The sequence below is a fragment of the Pholcus phalangioides genome, unplaced genomic scaffold, assembly GCF_987345545.1.
Source record: "Pholcus phalangioides strain wild (caught in Gottingen) unplaced genomic scaffold, Ppha-v1.0 ptg000009l_1, whole genome shotgun sequence".
Taxonomy (NCBI): Eukaryota; Metazoa; Arthropoda; class Arachnida; order Araneae; family Pholcidae; genus Pholcus; species Pholcus phalangioides.
Genome location: NW_028301602.1, coordinates 47047087 through 47060937, shown reverse-complemented (window position 1 = coordinate 47060937; position 13851 = coordinate 47047087). Strand labels below are relative to the sequence as shown.

At 38.2% G+C, this 13851-nt stretch overlaps 1 protein-coding gene across 1 annotated transcript in view; it reads right to left on the bottom strand.

Annotated features, from left to right (window-relative positions):
• LOC149083217 (suppressor of lurcher protein 1-like) overlaps positions 1–13851 on the bottom strand; it is a 618571-nt gene that overhangs the window by 425417 nt on the left and 179303 nt on the right. The window lies entirely within an intron of this gene.

The window sequence follows — 13851 nt, the reverse complement described above, 5'->3', positions numbered from 1 at the left end:
ATGAAAATTTTTTCACCGGGGTTTGACGCAATGATGATCGACTGCAGTAATTTCTGCTCCTTCCAGTGGCGAATTTTTTTTTTTAAACGGAAACACTCACATTTGCGCTTTAAAGCTGAAAGACCATTGCAAACCATCTTCAGTTGGACGAACACAGATATTATCGGGATTTCACGATGGAAAGCCCGATGAGGGGCCGATAGTTTGAACAAGGCAATAGTTTAAATACAGTGGAATAAAACCAGTACTTCCTAGAGATAAAAGGCCTCTGCACTGTTTGCCATAAATGTCATTCAGACTACCTAGCAAGTTTGCCACATTTTGAAACACAGCATCCTATTTCGTTTCTTGTTATTTTGGCGTAGAATCTTCCTGATTGGCCCACAAATACCGTATAGTGATTGGCTATGGGGCATAGAAATAGCCAATTCTGAGCCCGATCATTTCTTTCCTAACGATGATACTGGCAGGGAATTTTTTTCCCCTGAATATTCTGAAGGAAAATGGACTACTTACTGACGTCACAAGTAGACTGCAGAGGTCTTCTATCTCTAGGAGGTGCTGATAAAACACGCTCTTCTCGGAAAGAATCATTTCGCGGCAAGCAGGAATTTTTCTGGCGTCCTTTCCGAAATTCCTGGCATACTGAAGCAAAATTCGATATTTTGGCTATTTGGCGCAGAAAAATACGAAAATACACTATTGGAGCAGGATGGCGCAAGATGTTAATGTTGCGCAGAGTTCCCATCCCTGTTTTTTTTCACGCTGTCGTTTTAATCAGATTTCCTATTGATCAATGAAACGGGGCAATATTTTTTGAGTTACTTGTAAATTTCATCGAAAATATCACGCGTGAAAAGCTTCAGTGGAGGATGTAAAAATCGTAGCTTGACGAAGATGATTGGTGGAAACAGTAAAATAATAATGATTCAACTCCAGACACTTTGAATCAAACTAATTATTTGTATGAAGTGGCATATTCAAAATAATTAGTGGTTTTGGGTTAGTGCTTTTTCTATTGATTAAATAGTCACATTTTCATGAAAAATTTTATATTTAATTTTAATATTTAATTCCTTTTGACTGAGATTTATTTTTATCGCACTGAAATGTTAATAAATTTTTTCTTTACCTTTTTACAAGAAAAATTTTGACGGCTTCGAAATTCATTTCAGGCTACATGATTCACGCAGCACCAGATGAAGCTGCATTTGGCTGAGTATTTATAAGGGGCGGATGCCCCGGACTCCCCTCTTAGCAGAGACGGATTTTAGGTACAACTAATTTTGCCACCCCTATGCAATGCTTATGTTTCGATTCTTTAATTGTTTTCTGGACAAATCATGCCTTCCCTCCCCTTAGCTTTCAATTTTCAAAAGGAAAGATATCTCCTTACGGTTTGTTCTCTAACTATGGCTTCGAATACTATTAAATATACACTAATAACATAAATAAGATGCCGTAAAAATTTTAAACTGTTATTTGGTAGAATTCTTCGTGACAATTTGTAATTGTGACCGATTTCATTCAACAAGCTTATTGTGCTAATCAAGTTAATTAGGTTGCAGAATTGCAATCTCTCAAAAGCCGTGTCACAAGCATAGACTAAAGATATAATAGACGGCGCACGCTATTCATAAAACTTGTCAAACGCGAAGAAAAGATGAGCAGTACTATCGGCGAAAGAACAGGGTCTGCGCTATTACATTTGGCTCGTTTTCGTAGAACCTAGTGATTTCGTGTTAACGCTAGGACGTTACTGTAACGAAATTTGGCTCGATCAAGTTTCTGAAAACTTTATTTTTCATTTGTTCAATGAATTTCATTCATTCTTTTGTAAAATATTTAGGAAGTATCAGATTTGAAAAAAAAAAATCAATTCTATAACATAAACAAATATTGAAAAACAATTTTTTTTTATGTTCCATAAGGGATAATTCCTAATAGTTTAAGACTTTTGAGTTTCTAAATCTTATTTTATATATACTAGGGGGGCTCTGCCCCCCTGCCGCCTTTGGCGGCCAACCCCCCCCCCCCACTTCTCTCCCGGACATATCTTGTTTATTTCGTCCCACTTCATCAGCGTGCTATGGAAAAGGGGAAAGGGACGTGTGAAAGCACCAGCCTACTGAAGAAGCGAATTTTAATGAAAATAATAATAAAGCAACAAAAAACAAACGAGATTCATCAAGTATCCCCAGAAAACTTCCCCATGGGGGTCCCCAGATTCAATTCGCTGAATTTCAGTGGGGCCCCACACTGGATATATCTTGGGCTACCGATGTGTTGCAAATTTTACAATGTTAAACCATAAAAATCAATGAGATACATTCAGGGGCACCGAATTACAACCTGCCAACATTTCCATGAAGCCCTGACCTGCAAGCTTGTCGGACACCCCCCTGTGAGAATTTTTCATTTTTATCAATTTTACAACGAATAAAATACAGGGCCCCACATCCAGTAGCGGGGACACAATACGCAGATTTTTAGTGGGGGCCCAGACTGGCTATATCTCGGGTTTCGGCTGTGGCAAATTCTACAACAGAAAAGAATGAGATTCATCCAGGGCCCCCAAAATCAAACCTGTAAACATGGGGCCCCCCGACTTGGAAGCTTGTCGGTCATAACCCGGTGCGAGTGCCATGAAAAATTTTCATTTGTATTCGTTTCACCAACGAATAAAATCCAGGGCCCCAAAATGAAACCTGTAAACATGGGGCCCCCGACTTGGAAGCTTGTCGGTCATCCCCCGGTGCGAGTGCCATGAAAAATTTTCATTTGTATTCGTTTTACCAACGAATAAAATCCAGGGCCCCCAAACAATTACCCGGGACACCAATTCGCATACTTTTGGTGGGGCCCCAGACTGGCTTTATCTCGGGCTTCCGCTGTTGCAAATTCTACAACAGAAAAGAATGAGATTCATCCAGGGCCCCCAAAATGAAACCTGTAAACATGGGCTCCGACTTGGAAGCTTGTCGGTCATCCCCCGGAGCGAGTGACATGAAAAATTTTCATTTGTATTCGTTTTACCAACGAATAAAATCCAGGGCCCCCAACCAATTACCCGGGACACCAATTCGCATACTTTTGGTGGGGCCCCAGACTGGCTTTATCTCGGGCTTCGGCTGTTGCAAATTCTACAACAGAAAAGAATGAGATTCATCCAGGGCCCCCAAAATGAAACCTGTAAACATAGGGCCCCCGACTTGGAAGCTTGTCGGTCATCCCCCGGAGCGAGTGCCATGAAAAATTTTCATTTGTATTCGTTTTACCAACGAATAAAATCCAGGGCACCCCAAAATGAAACCTGTAAACATGGGGCCCCCGACTTGGAAGCTTGTCGGTCATCCCCCGGAGCGAGTGCCATGAAAAATTCCCATTTGTATTCATTTTACCAACGAATAAAATCCAGGGCCCCCAACCAATTACCCGGGACACCAATTCGCATACTTTTGGTGGGGCCCCGGACTGGATATATCTTTTGCTTCCGCTATCGAAATTTTTCAACGTTAAAGCAGCAAGAAAACAATGAGATCCATCAAGGGCCCCTGGAAATGAAAACTTTTTACTTATACGTGAAATCTTCCCCGGGTACCCCGACCCTGTGTTGGGAGCACTGCTGTTGTGTGTGTATATTATACATATATATACCTCTCGGCATGGACCTCCCCCCCCCCCACAAAGGAAGGGCTGACAGGGGCCACAACGATTCTTATCACTTTTTGATTTTTCACACTATAAATTAATCACAGAGGGGCCCCTGAAAAGCTGGTTTGGGGGCTCGAAATCTAAATTCCAGCCTAAGGGCTCTGCTGTAGGATGTAGGAGCCTCTTGGTACATGCACATAACATGGTCCCGATGGGTCAAATGGGTCCCGATATGTGAATATCGACCCAATATCGATATATGATATCATATCGATATATGATATCATATCGATATATGAATATGAATGTACGATATATGAATGTGAATATCGATATATGAATCGAACCCACTTCCGTAACAGATTTCCGTCACTCAAAAATTTCACCCACTTCCGTCACTCGGTTGCTTAGCAACAGGCCCTTTTCGAGTTTGTTTGTGATTTTATATTATAGAATAGATATATATGTATATGCCACATACTTTAAATTATTACATATATACTCTACACGAAATTTTATATATATATGTGCATGCGTAACCTCTTCGCTTCAGAAGTATATATATGTGTGAATCTTCATTTTTTAAGGTATTAAATAGTTTTTAGAATGATTCCTTTTCAAGTTGACATGTGAGCTATACATAGTGACTTCACGTCTTAACTCAGATGGTCCTAATAAAGATACTGACTCAAAATTAATTAATTTTTTTTTTGTTTGTTTGAGGTCATTTTCACATTTTCACAACAAACACAAATCAATCAATAATAAAATTTCTTTTCTGTAATAGTTTTATCTCAGGCGTGAAGAGGGGTAAAAACACTACTATTTTTAGAGGCAGTTATACATTTTTATGCAAAAACTGCATTGTCTAGAGGGGGGAGGGGTGTGTTTTCATTGAATGTATTTAAATAAAATATTTGTCACATAAATTCCTCAATCTGAAAAGCATATTTTCTTCAAGTTGAGCAAAACTCAAATAAAATCACTATAGCTCGCCAAATCTTGCGGAGACTAAAACGTAATAAATGATTGGAATAGTGAGTTTTATTACCAAAAATTCTATTAAAACATTTAATAATGACTCGTGACATTTGAATTTTACCAAATCGTGGAACTTTAATTGAATTAAATCCAAAATGAAATTGTACTCAATTGTGAAAGGATGCTGGTCTTCCCCCTTTCCTAAACCGTGCAGAACATCCGAAAGCTGCGCAAGTGTTGACCATTCTAATCTAAAATAAGACTACACGTGTAAATGGTCATACAAACAGCCATAAGGAAAGCATTGCCAGCGAGATTCTCTGACTAGCCTTTTGACCGGAGTCACGTGACTCCGATCTTTTCTTCACATTGTAACCCCTCGCGCTCTCTCTATACTACTATTATTACTCTATGGTCACAACCATGGTCCCCACATTTAGTGCAGGACCCCTAGAATGGGATCTTTGACGAGCCTCCAAGCCAGACTTTTCCCAGGCCGTTCTATATTTAATTTATAGCATGAAAAAATGATGATAATTGTCCCGGGTCTCAGAGCTAGAGCCCTGTCAGCCCACACGTATGAGGGCCATGGATGCAGCGCCGACTTAAGAACACACCATAGGCCTCAGGAAAAGTGTTTTTCTGAGACCATACCAGGCAAATTTTCATATATACTCCTCGAAAATTTCAACAATATATCCCTTTTATGAGGCCTTTCTTCTCCTCAGCCCCCCTGGCCGTGCCCAGATTCAACACCTTCTATAGCAGAAAGCCTCCGAGCGAAGCTTTGACGTCACTAAAGTTGTCCACTTCACCTGTAACCATTGGATCTAGCAGTTCGACGTATGCGAAATCTTTATCTTTTTTTGCAGTATATCCAATAGGTGAAATGAATGACTTCAGTGACGTCACGAGCTTCGCGCGAAGGCTTTCTGCTATAGAAGGTATTGTCAGGTTGGCCCCGTGCGTTAAGATGGCACTTTGAAAAAAATGTCAAAATTGTTAGCATTACTTTATTCGTTTGAACGATACAAATCAAATGAACACAGACGTTGACAAAGACAACTTTGATGAAAGCAAAACACATTTTCAATTTTGGGTAATAACGATCGCATCAAGGTTTGGGAAAAGTGTGCGCCCACACACACAAGCGCGGAAAAAAACTGTGGGTTTTGCTTTCTCTCGATTTCTCTTTAGGGTTATACTACCGTTATATAGTTTCAAAAATGCCAAGTTGCACGTTCGGTGAATTTGGCAGGATTCCGAGATGACGTCATCAGTTTTTAAATCGTTATGACTCATTAATTATGGGATAACTTAAAAAAACTGAAAACACTTTTCCGTATTGGTGTTTCACAAGGAATACCTTGTATATATTCATTAAGCGGTCGATAGTTGCCACTCTTATGCGGTTCTTTTCCCAACTTTCCTCCGATTTTTGAATTTTAATATCTCCGCGAATATTGCTCTTGGAAATGTGGAATTTTTTTGTTGGTATCAGAAGAGACAAGGCAGCAACTTTGTAATTGGGTTTTTGAGCAAAAGGTGTCCATATAAAAAGTTATTTTTCTTTGCGTTTTAACAACTTGAAAACCCCTCGCGATATGAAAGACGTATCTGAGATTCACACATTATTTGGATACTTCTTTTCGTGGAAATTTTTCTTATTGTGAAAGTATGGCCTCTAGGATCAGCGATTCTCCTGTAATTTGCGGTGAGAGGTGAAACCTGTATTCGATGGCTGGTAGTTATGCGCATATTTTCAATTGGAATAATTAATCGACGCAGCAATTTAATTAATGGAAGTGGATGTTTAAATTAAATAGTTGCAATGGCTAATTAAGAGTGAAATATGTCGTTTTATGTTTTTTATTGTTATCTATAAATTGATAAGATCTTGCTTAGCAAAATTGAATAGGTTTATACGAAGGTTTTTAACAGCTGGCCGATCGAAGATATATATATAGGAAAGAGAGAAAATTCAACTGCCTTCAATTCAAAAATTCAACACATTTCCCCACGTATATTCACATATTACTTATCATTCTATTCTGTGTTTTTAATTTTTAAGAAACATACAATTTCGAAATCCGGTGATTGATCCGATATATTGATTATTATAGAAGTAGAATTATTTAAAATCACATCGTATGATTCATTGTAATCAGCTCAGCCTGAATAAAGGCATTCTTTAGTTCTAACATATTTTTAAAAAAAATTCTTATTTGGAAGTTTTTAGTTTGGAGAATGTCTCGCGACCCCCTTAGTTCATTGACGCGATCCCTCGTGGAGTCGTGACTCATGGTTTGCGCACCACTGCCCTAGACCACTAGACTACAAAGGCACCGAATAATCTCGATTAATAACTATCTCGATCTTTCCTTGAAGCTCGTGTCAACTGAACGAGACCGTACATGGACGAAATAATTAGGACGCTTTAGTTTTACCTTGGTATTTTATTTCCGGTTCCCTCAATTCGGTGTGGTTTGGACATGTCTGTAAAATTTCTGCAGCTTTCAAATGACACTGACAAAGAATCAACTCTTTCTAGATAAAAAAGTATTGCACTAATTTAGCCGTATTTTGTACTGAAATGACCACATTTTAAAATATAAAAAATATTGAGAAAAAAAAATAGTATGATGGAGTGTTTTTTCTCGACCATACTTGCCCTGTACATTCAAATATACACCGAATGGATAAGGACTGAAACGCTTTATACAATGATGTGAAACAATAAATGTTTTATTAAACGTCGTCAATCAGCATACTATGGTGGTTGCGGCAGCCGTTCCGATACTCTAACGGTAGGCTGTCTGTTTGGATTATCGTATCCTTAAGCCCCTTAAAATATCCAGTGCCTTTTCTCAATGTATCGATGTGCAAACGTTCCTTAGAGATAGAAATTTTTACGAATGTTAACAAAGTGCATGTACCGTCGTAAATGTGAGAACATCCAAACGCAACGCTGTTTTCTTTGCTTTTTCACTTTCAAGAGCCGATAATAATTTACACAGATATACGTAATTAGCAGATGTAATAATTGCGAATGTAAGTAACTAATGAATATTTGTTAAGTTGATAATGAATACGTTACTTAGGCGACAATTGCGATTACAACGCGAAACAAAAAATATGTTCGGAAACACTTTGGTGTGCTTTGACGTAAAGCATCTGCCATGCTTTTCATGTTTATTATTATTATTATTATTATTGTCGTTGTGATCACCTCGCCCCCATTTATGTTCGTCTGTGTATTTAATTTGCGCCGAAACGGCAGCGACAACTAGAAACGGAAACTAATAACACTAATAACCTCCTCCTTCAATAATTCAGCGATGGCCCGTTTTCTCTCTAATAAGTCTTTTCTGGAACATTCCGGCGCAAAGAGATTCGGCAGATGCGATAAGTGTACGGGAATGCTGCAATGCTTTATTGATGGCGTTAAAGTGACAGACGCAGTAATAGTATTTCGAAAGAGCCACTTAATTTAAGCAAATCGTCGGGTAAATCGCGAAAGGCGGGTTCTCGTATTTCTCGTAGGCCTCGGTTGGAAATCGCTAATTTGCATAATAGGCTGATCGTCGAGTTTCGCGTCGCCCTCCTAATGAGCAAAGTACTAGACGTCGGATAAGCCGACCGACGATCCAGAGAGAGAGAGAGAAGAATCTTTCGCAAATGGCACGAACGACAGGTGCTGCAACGACGTGGGAATTTCGCCTCCTTTTCAAAAGATAACATTTCTTAGAGAGCGGGTTTTAAGAGCTGTCAGTAGCAGCTCTTAGTTCGAGTGTTTGCTGCCTCTTCCTCCACTGATACGAAAACAATTTGCTAGACGGAAAGTTTTGTGTGTCGCGATAATTAGCCGAGTAAGTCTGAGGGGGACCACAATTATAACCGCGGCCTTTCAATTAATCCCCCCACCAGAGGCTTGTAACGAGAAATCGTTCGCAATCGCGTCAACTGCGATAGCAAGTAATAATTCCCGAGCACGCATTCACTCGAGTGTGTGTGGGTTTCTGCACAAACAATCACTTCCGTTTTTAATGACGTATAATTGGATAAAATTGTGACGACTCAATGCGAACTTGCCGATAAAACACGATTGACAGAATACTGAAAGTATATATTTTCTCTTTACACACACGACCATGAAAAATATGTTCTGCAGCCTCTTAAAAACGTTATAAAAAATTTTCTGAAATTTCTCATGACGTAACAAAGGAGTTCATCGTTATCCACTTGTATAGTATTATTATTATATTATTTGTGGTGTCGTTTTTTTATACGCTATCCGTATTTTCTTCGCAATTTTTTTTACTTCTAAATAAATAAAATCTGTGTGTTTTTCAGCCCCAAGTTCATTTTGGAAATTGCGCAGGTATTTCACCAGGGACGTCAAATGTCTTTTAAAGTTATTAAAATATGAAATATACGTGCATGGTTTTTATCTAACGTGAATTTTTGGTAAATAATCAGACCGAAATATACAGAAATGACTTCATTATTTTCCCGAGTAAGCGCTTAATTGTGTTCGGATAATCGTCCTCGCGTCCCATAATCTGGACTCGTTTTCGGTTTTTTCTGCTATATCGTCGTATGAAATATTAAACCATCCACTTCTAATCCACTACATATCTTAATGCTCAGTTATATAACAACAAATTTGTTTGAATGAATGTGCGTCGTGTCTAGATCGCACCCGAGCTCAAAGGATTTGCAAATGTTTAGGCCTGAAAAACCTTCTAATCTCAATATTCTGGATTTGCACGGCATTAGATAGGCAATAGAGCACTGCTCCGTTTTGTCATGACGTGATTAAAGATCATTCCAAACAATGAGGCTGGAATGTATGCGTTCATTCGAAGGCGATTTGGGCAATTTGTCACGACAGACTTCCGTCTCAGTATATGCAGGTAGTTTCAATCTAGTTGATTACATAAAAGTACAATATTATTTATGTGGTTGACATCATTCATCACATTTTAAAGATAAATAGTTGTTTTCGCAATCACGTGCATTCATCCATCAATGGCATCAGGTGAAAATAGAAGGTACGAAAGAAAGAATGAAAATCAAATAAATCAATAACGTACTATCCAACAGAATCCCTGGTCTACGTTCGTTAGAATTGTGAGAGCGCAAAATGTGTATTTTCTAGCCGACGCGACAGCCGAGTGGTTATCGTGTATCTTCCATTTGAAAGAGGTCTGAATTAGGATTCTGAGAGTGGCACGAAAGAGTATGTGGCCATGGGATGAAAGAACAACCGGAATCGGCTTTGGAGTGCAGGTCCCGATCTAATTTACCATCGAGTGCAATATATAGCCGCGAGAAACTCATGCGAAGACACGTGTTTAAAAGACACATATTTATGTTCCCCAAAATGACTCGTATAATTTCTTCATGGACAATTTATAGACAAAAAAACTGTGTTAACACAAAACTAAAATAATAACTTTCTCTCCAAGACTTAGCAGATGAAAGTTTATTTTTCAGAATAACAGTAATAATAACTGTGGGTATAGAATCTTATTTTTCATTATTTTTTGCTGCATTTCCTATCAGATCTCTGTTTTGTTTTTCTCGTCTGTGAAACTATTTATATTTCAACAAAAAAAGAAAGAGTCTCGTCTGAAAACTAAAAGTCATTCGACTGAACGCATAATATCGTTTTGTTTTGTTGCTCAACCATGCAATCAAATTAATCACGGGGCCAGGGAGAGCGTGGACGCCTTGATTATTCCTTGCATAATTCCAGACAGCCGTAAATGAAAGTACTCTCTAAGTCGCAGGTGCACTTCCACCGTGTTGTTTATCTGCGCGTCTAGACGATCGTCGTCGCCGATCTTCTTAAAAATGCTAATCGACGGCCTCCTCTAACTCACTTTAATATTTGCGAAATCGTTTTTAATTTGTTCTCTCGACCTCTTCAAACAAGTGCGCAAATTTGCCGCCGAGTTTTTATTTTCAATTTAAAGAATAAAATAACCTCTTGGCTGGTATATTTTTGTTTTTCATTCTTGAGGGGTGGGCTGGTATTTTTCTCAAGGTGTTTCGACATCGCTTTCTTCTGAATTGATGATACCCCGTATTACGAAATTTTCGGCTAACGGAGATTTTCCCCTGATATTTCTACGTCGGCTAACGAACGTTTTTGTTGATACGGATGCACGCGCCAACATAACACATCCGCGTTGTGAGTTAAATTTTTACGCAATTACTGTCAATAGATCTCGATTATTTCATATCCGCCTCGGAATCCCTACCGGGAATTGTAGCCTCGGCTTACCTTTCAGAAATTTTTCGAACCATTTCATGGAAAATAAAAGATTGAGCTAAGAGAAAGTGCATGAAATAAGGTAATCTAGAGTTGGGTATTTTCAGTGCGCACGTGCTTCAGTGCAAGACTTGGCAATAAACTGGCCGGTCTGGACATTTTAGGAGATTATCTTTGCCATATGCATGCATCGAGAAAGAAAAATGAACTGACCATATCATATAGGGGAACACCTACGAACCAGACTAGATTATGCACATAATGTATTCAGTTCCTCACCTTTCTGTAAATTAACATTTATTTAAATATTAATATTTGCGTTTGGCCAGTTTTTGTCTTTTTTTCATAGTGCTCCTTGGTGTTTTATAGATATTCGCTTCAAATTTTAGGCAGAACCTGGAACAAATTAAACGACTTTCAATAGAAACTTATGGGAACTCACTTCGTTTCACGAAGATTTGATGTTTCAAGAAGCAGTGATGCCTCGGCTAACGAAGGTAATTCGTTAGCCGAGGCATCACTGCTACGGGCAACTGATATACATGATACAGTTATAGAAAATAACTAAAAGTTACGGAACAAGTGTATAACAGTACTTTGATTTAAAGAAGAAATAAAAATACATTTTTTTTTAATATTTATTGTGACCTATGTAACATATCATCTCTTATCGCTATTGAATACGTCTTGAATTTATTGACCGTGACTTCTTTCTTCTTTACAACGATACGGATATATACAAGTAATAACGATAATAAAAACGGTTTCCGACTGCACCGAAGCCAGGTAAAATGCTTACTTTTGACAAAGCTAGCATGTCCTCCGCGTACTTTTCGAGAAAAGCATATGCACCTTTCTATCTTTCTTTGTTTTCAATTCTTTTATTTATTTTGCTTTCCGCTATCTATGTCTTGAAAGACAAGGGAGAAAAATATGTAAAAGTCAATATGGAAGAGAAGCTACCGAAAACAGTAAACATTTCCTTCCTATTTTTCGTTTTTACGTTTTTTTTGTGGAATATATATGGAATTCTGATCCGATATATATCCTCTTACTCTTACTTCCTTCTTTCCGTTCCGTCAAATGATATTTCGGTTTCCATTTCTCAACCAAACAATTCCATAATTTGAAGAAGAATGAAAAACCAGACAAGATAAACTCTGCGCAAAAGCAATGGAACGGACAGAGATAGAGTAAAAGTAAGTACACGCTAGACAAATGATATGCGATTGCACGTGCATGAGCGTAAATAAAAGAAACGCGAAACGCTCACATTTGTTGTGGAGTATGTTTGAGCTTCCGCGTAATGCACCAAACAGAAGCTTTCCTCCTATGTTCCGCTGCACAAATTCCATACGTGGAAATGCGTATCTGTACCTCATATTCATTGTCTTAGCTCTGCAACTTTTAGTCTCGCGCCAGGAGACGTAAAAGCATGCAAATAGAACAGAGTAGTCATTACTGGCGGAATCCACCTGCAATAGAATCTACGTGGCACTTCCCTTTCTTTGAAATACGTCTTTCTGTCATCTTTCCTTGTAGTATATACAGCATATATGTATTTGTCATTGAAACACGCTTTCATCCGTCAGTGAAAGTAAGCACTCATTTTAAAATACCTAAGGAAAAATTTTCTGTTCTTTTTGAGCCGACGTGACTCGAATCAGAACTCACCGCGCGAAATAACTCACAGTTAGTGAACGTACCGGGGTTTTTTTAACGCTGAGATTCATCATTCATTAGAGAAGCTGAAATGAGGTAATCAAATACAGTAAAAGTCCGTTATCAAGAGTTCGCCTTATGAAGAGAATCTCGCTATAACGAGTGATTTGCAAATGATTGTCAAATAGCTAATGTTAAAGATACAAAATATATTTTTATATCTAGTTGAAAATCAGGAAACATTCATTATAACGTCAGAAGACTTTTTGAGAGTGCTATTTGTTTCCCCTTTTCCTCTCTTCTAGAATTTAACATGATCACACTTACCATGGTACATGCTTCTCGTAAAAATTACTCTGAGGTACTTCGAACAAAGAATGGACACAGAAAATTTACACTCGTTATAAACCTCTTTTTCCTATTTTTGGGTCTCCTCACTGTACACATGGGATATGTGATGATTTTATTTAACTTTTGTCTCTTCCAGTGACAGGGAGAAAACGTCACGGAACCAGAAATTGCAGTTTGAAGTAATTTACAAATTACATACTATTACTACTATCACCGAACATGAACCTCGTACACATTCCTCTGCGGAATTTCTAACGAATTGGCACATGCCAGAATGTGTGTTCTGGGTGTATGCTGGGCCCTATCGTATTTATATTGTCGAGTTGCGCTTATTTCGTATTCATGCTGCCATCTGGCTTCCATTTTCTGAAGTAAAGATAAAAATGCTTCAAAATACATAAAAAATCGCGAAAAAACTTTCCGATCAGAGGGAAAATTTTGACGAGTCCACAGAGCTATGGGCGCAAAGCACTGATTGAGACTTTTATTTGTCCAGTTGCTCGATTAAATCACTTCGATAATACAAAATTCTATGCAAAAATGTCTTGGAGAACTAACTGCTGAGAGACAAAAAAATTCAATATCTCGACTGGAGTTCTATTCAATTCTTTAATACTAGAACAAAACTATCTAAAGGACGCTATAATGCGGATAAATCAGCAAAATTTTCTCTATTTTTTAACTCGACAGAGGAATATATAAAGGGTGTTTCAAAAAGAATCACCCGATTTCAAATGCGTATATTACGAAAAATATTGAACACGCACACATAGACGCTTAAGATTAATTTAATATTACATGGCTGATCATAAAATTTTTTCACATACTAAATTAAAGGTACTCAATATGTCCACCGTGGGATGCCCGGCATGTCTGTACGGTGGTCAAATTCGATCCAAACTTTTTCGAGTATGTTTGCATTC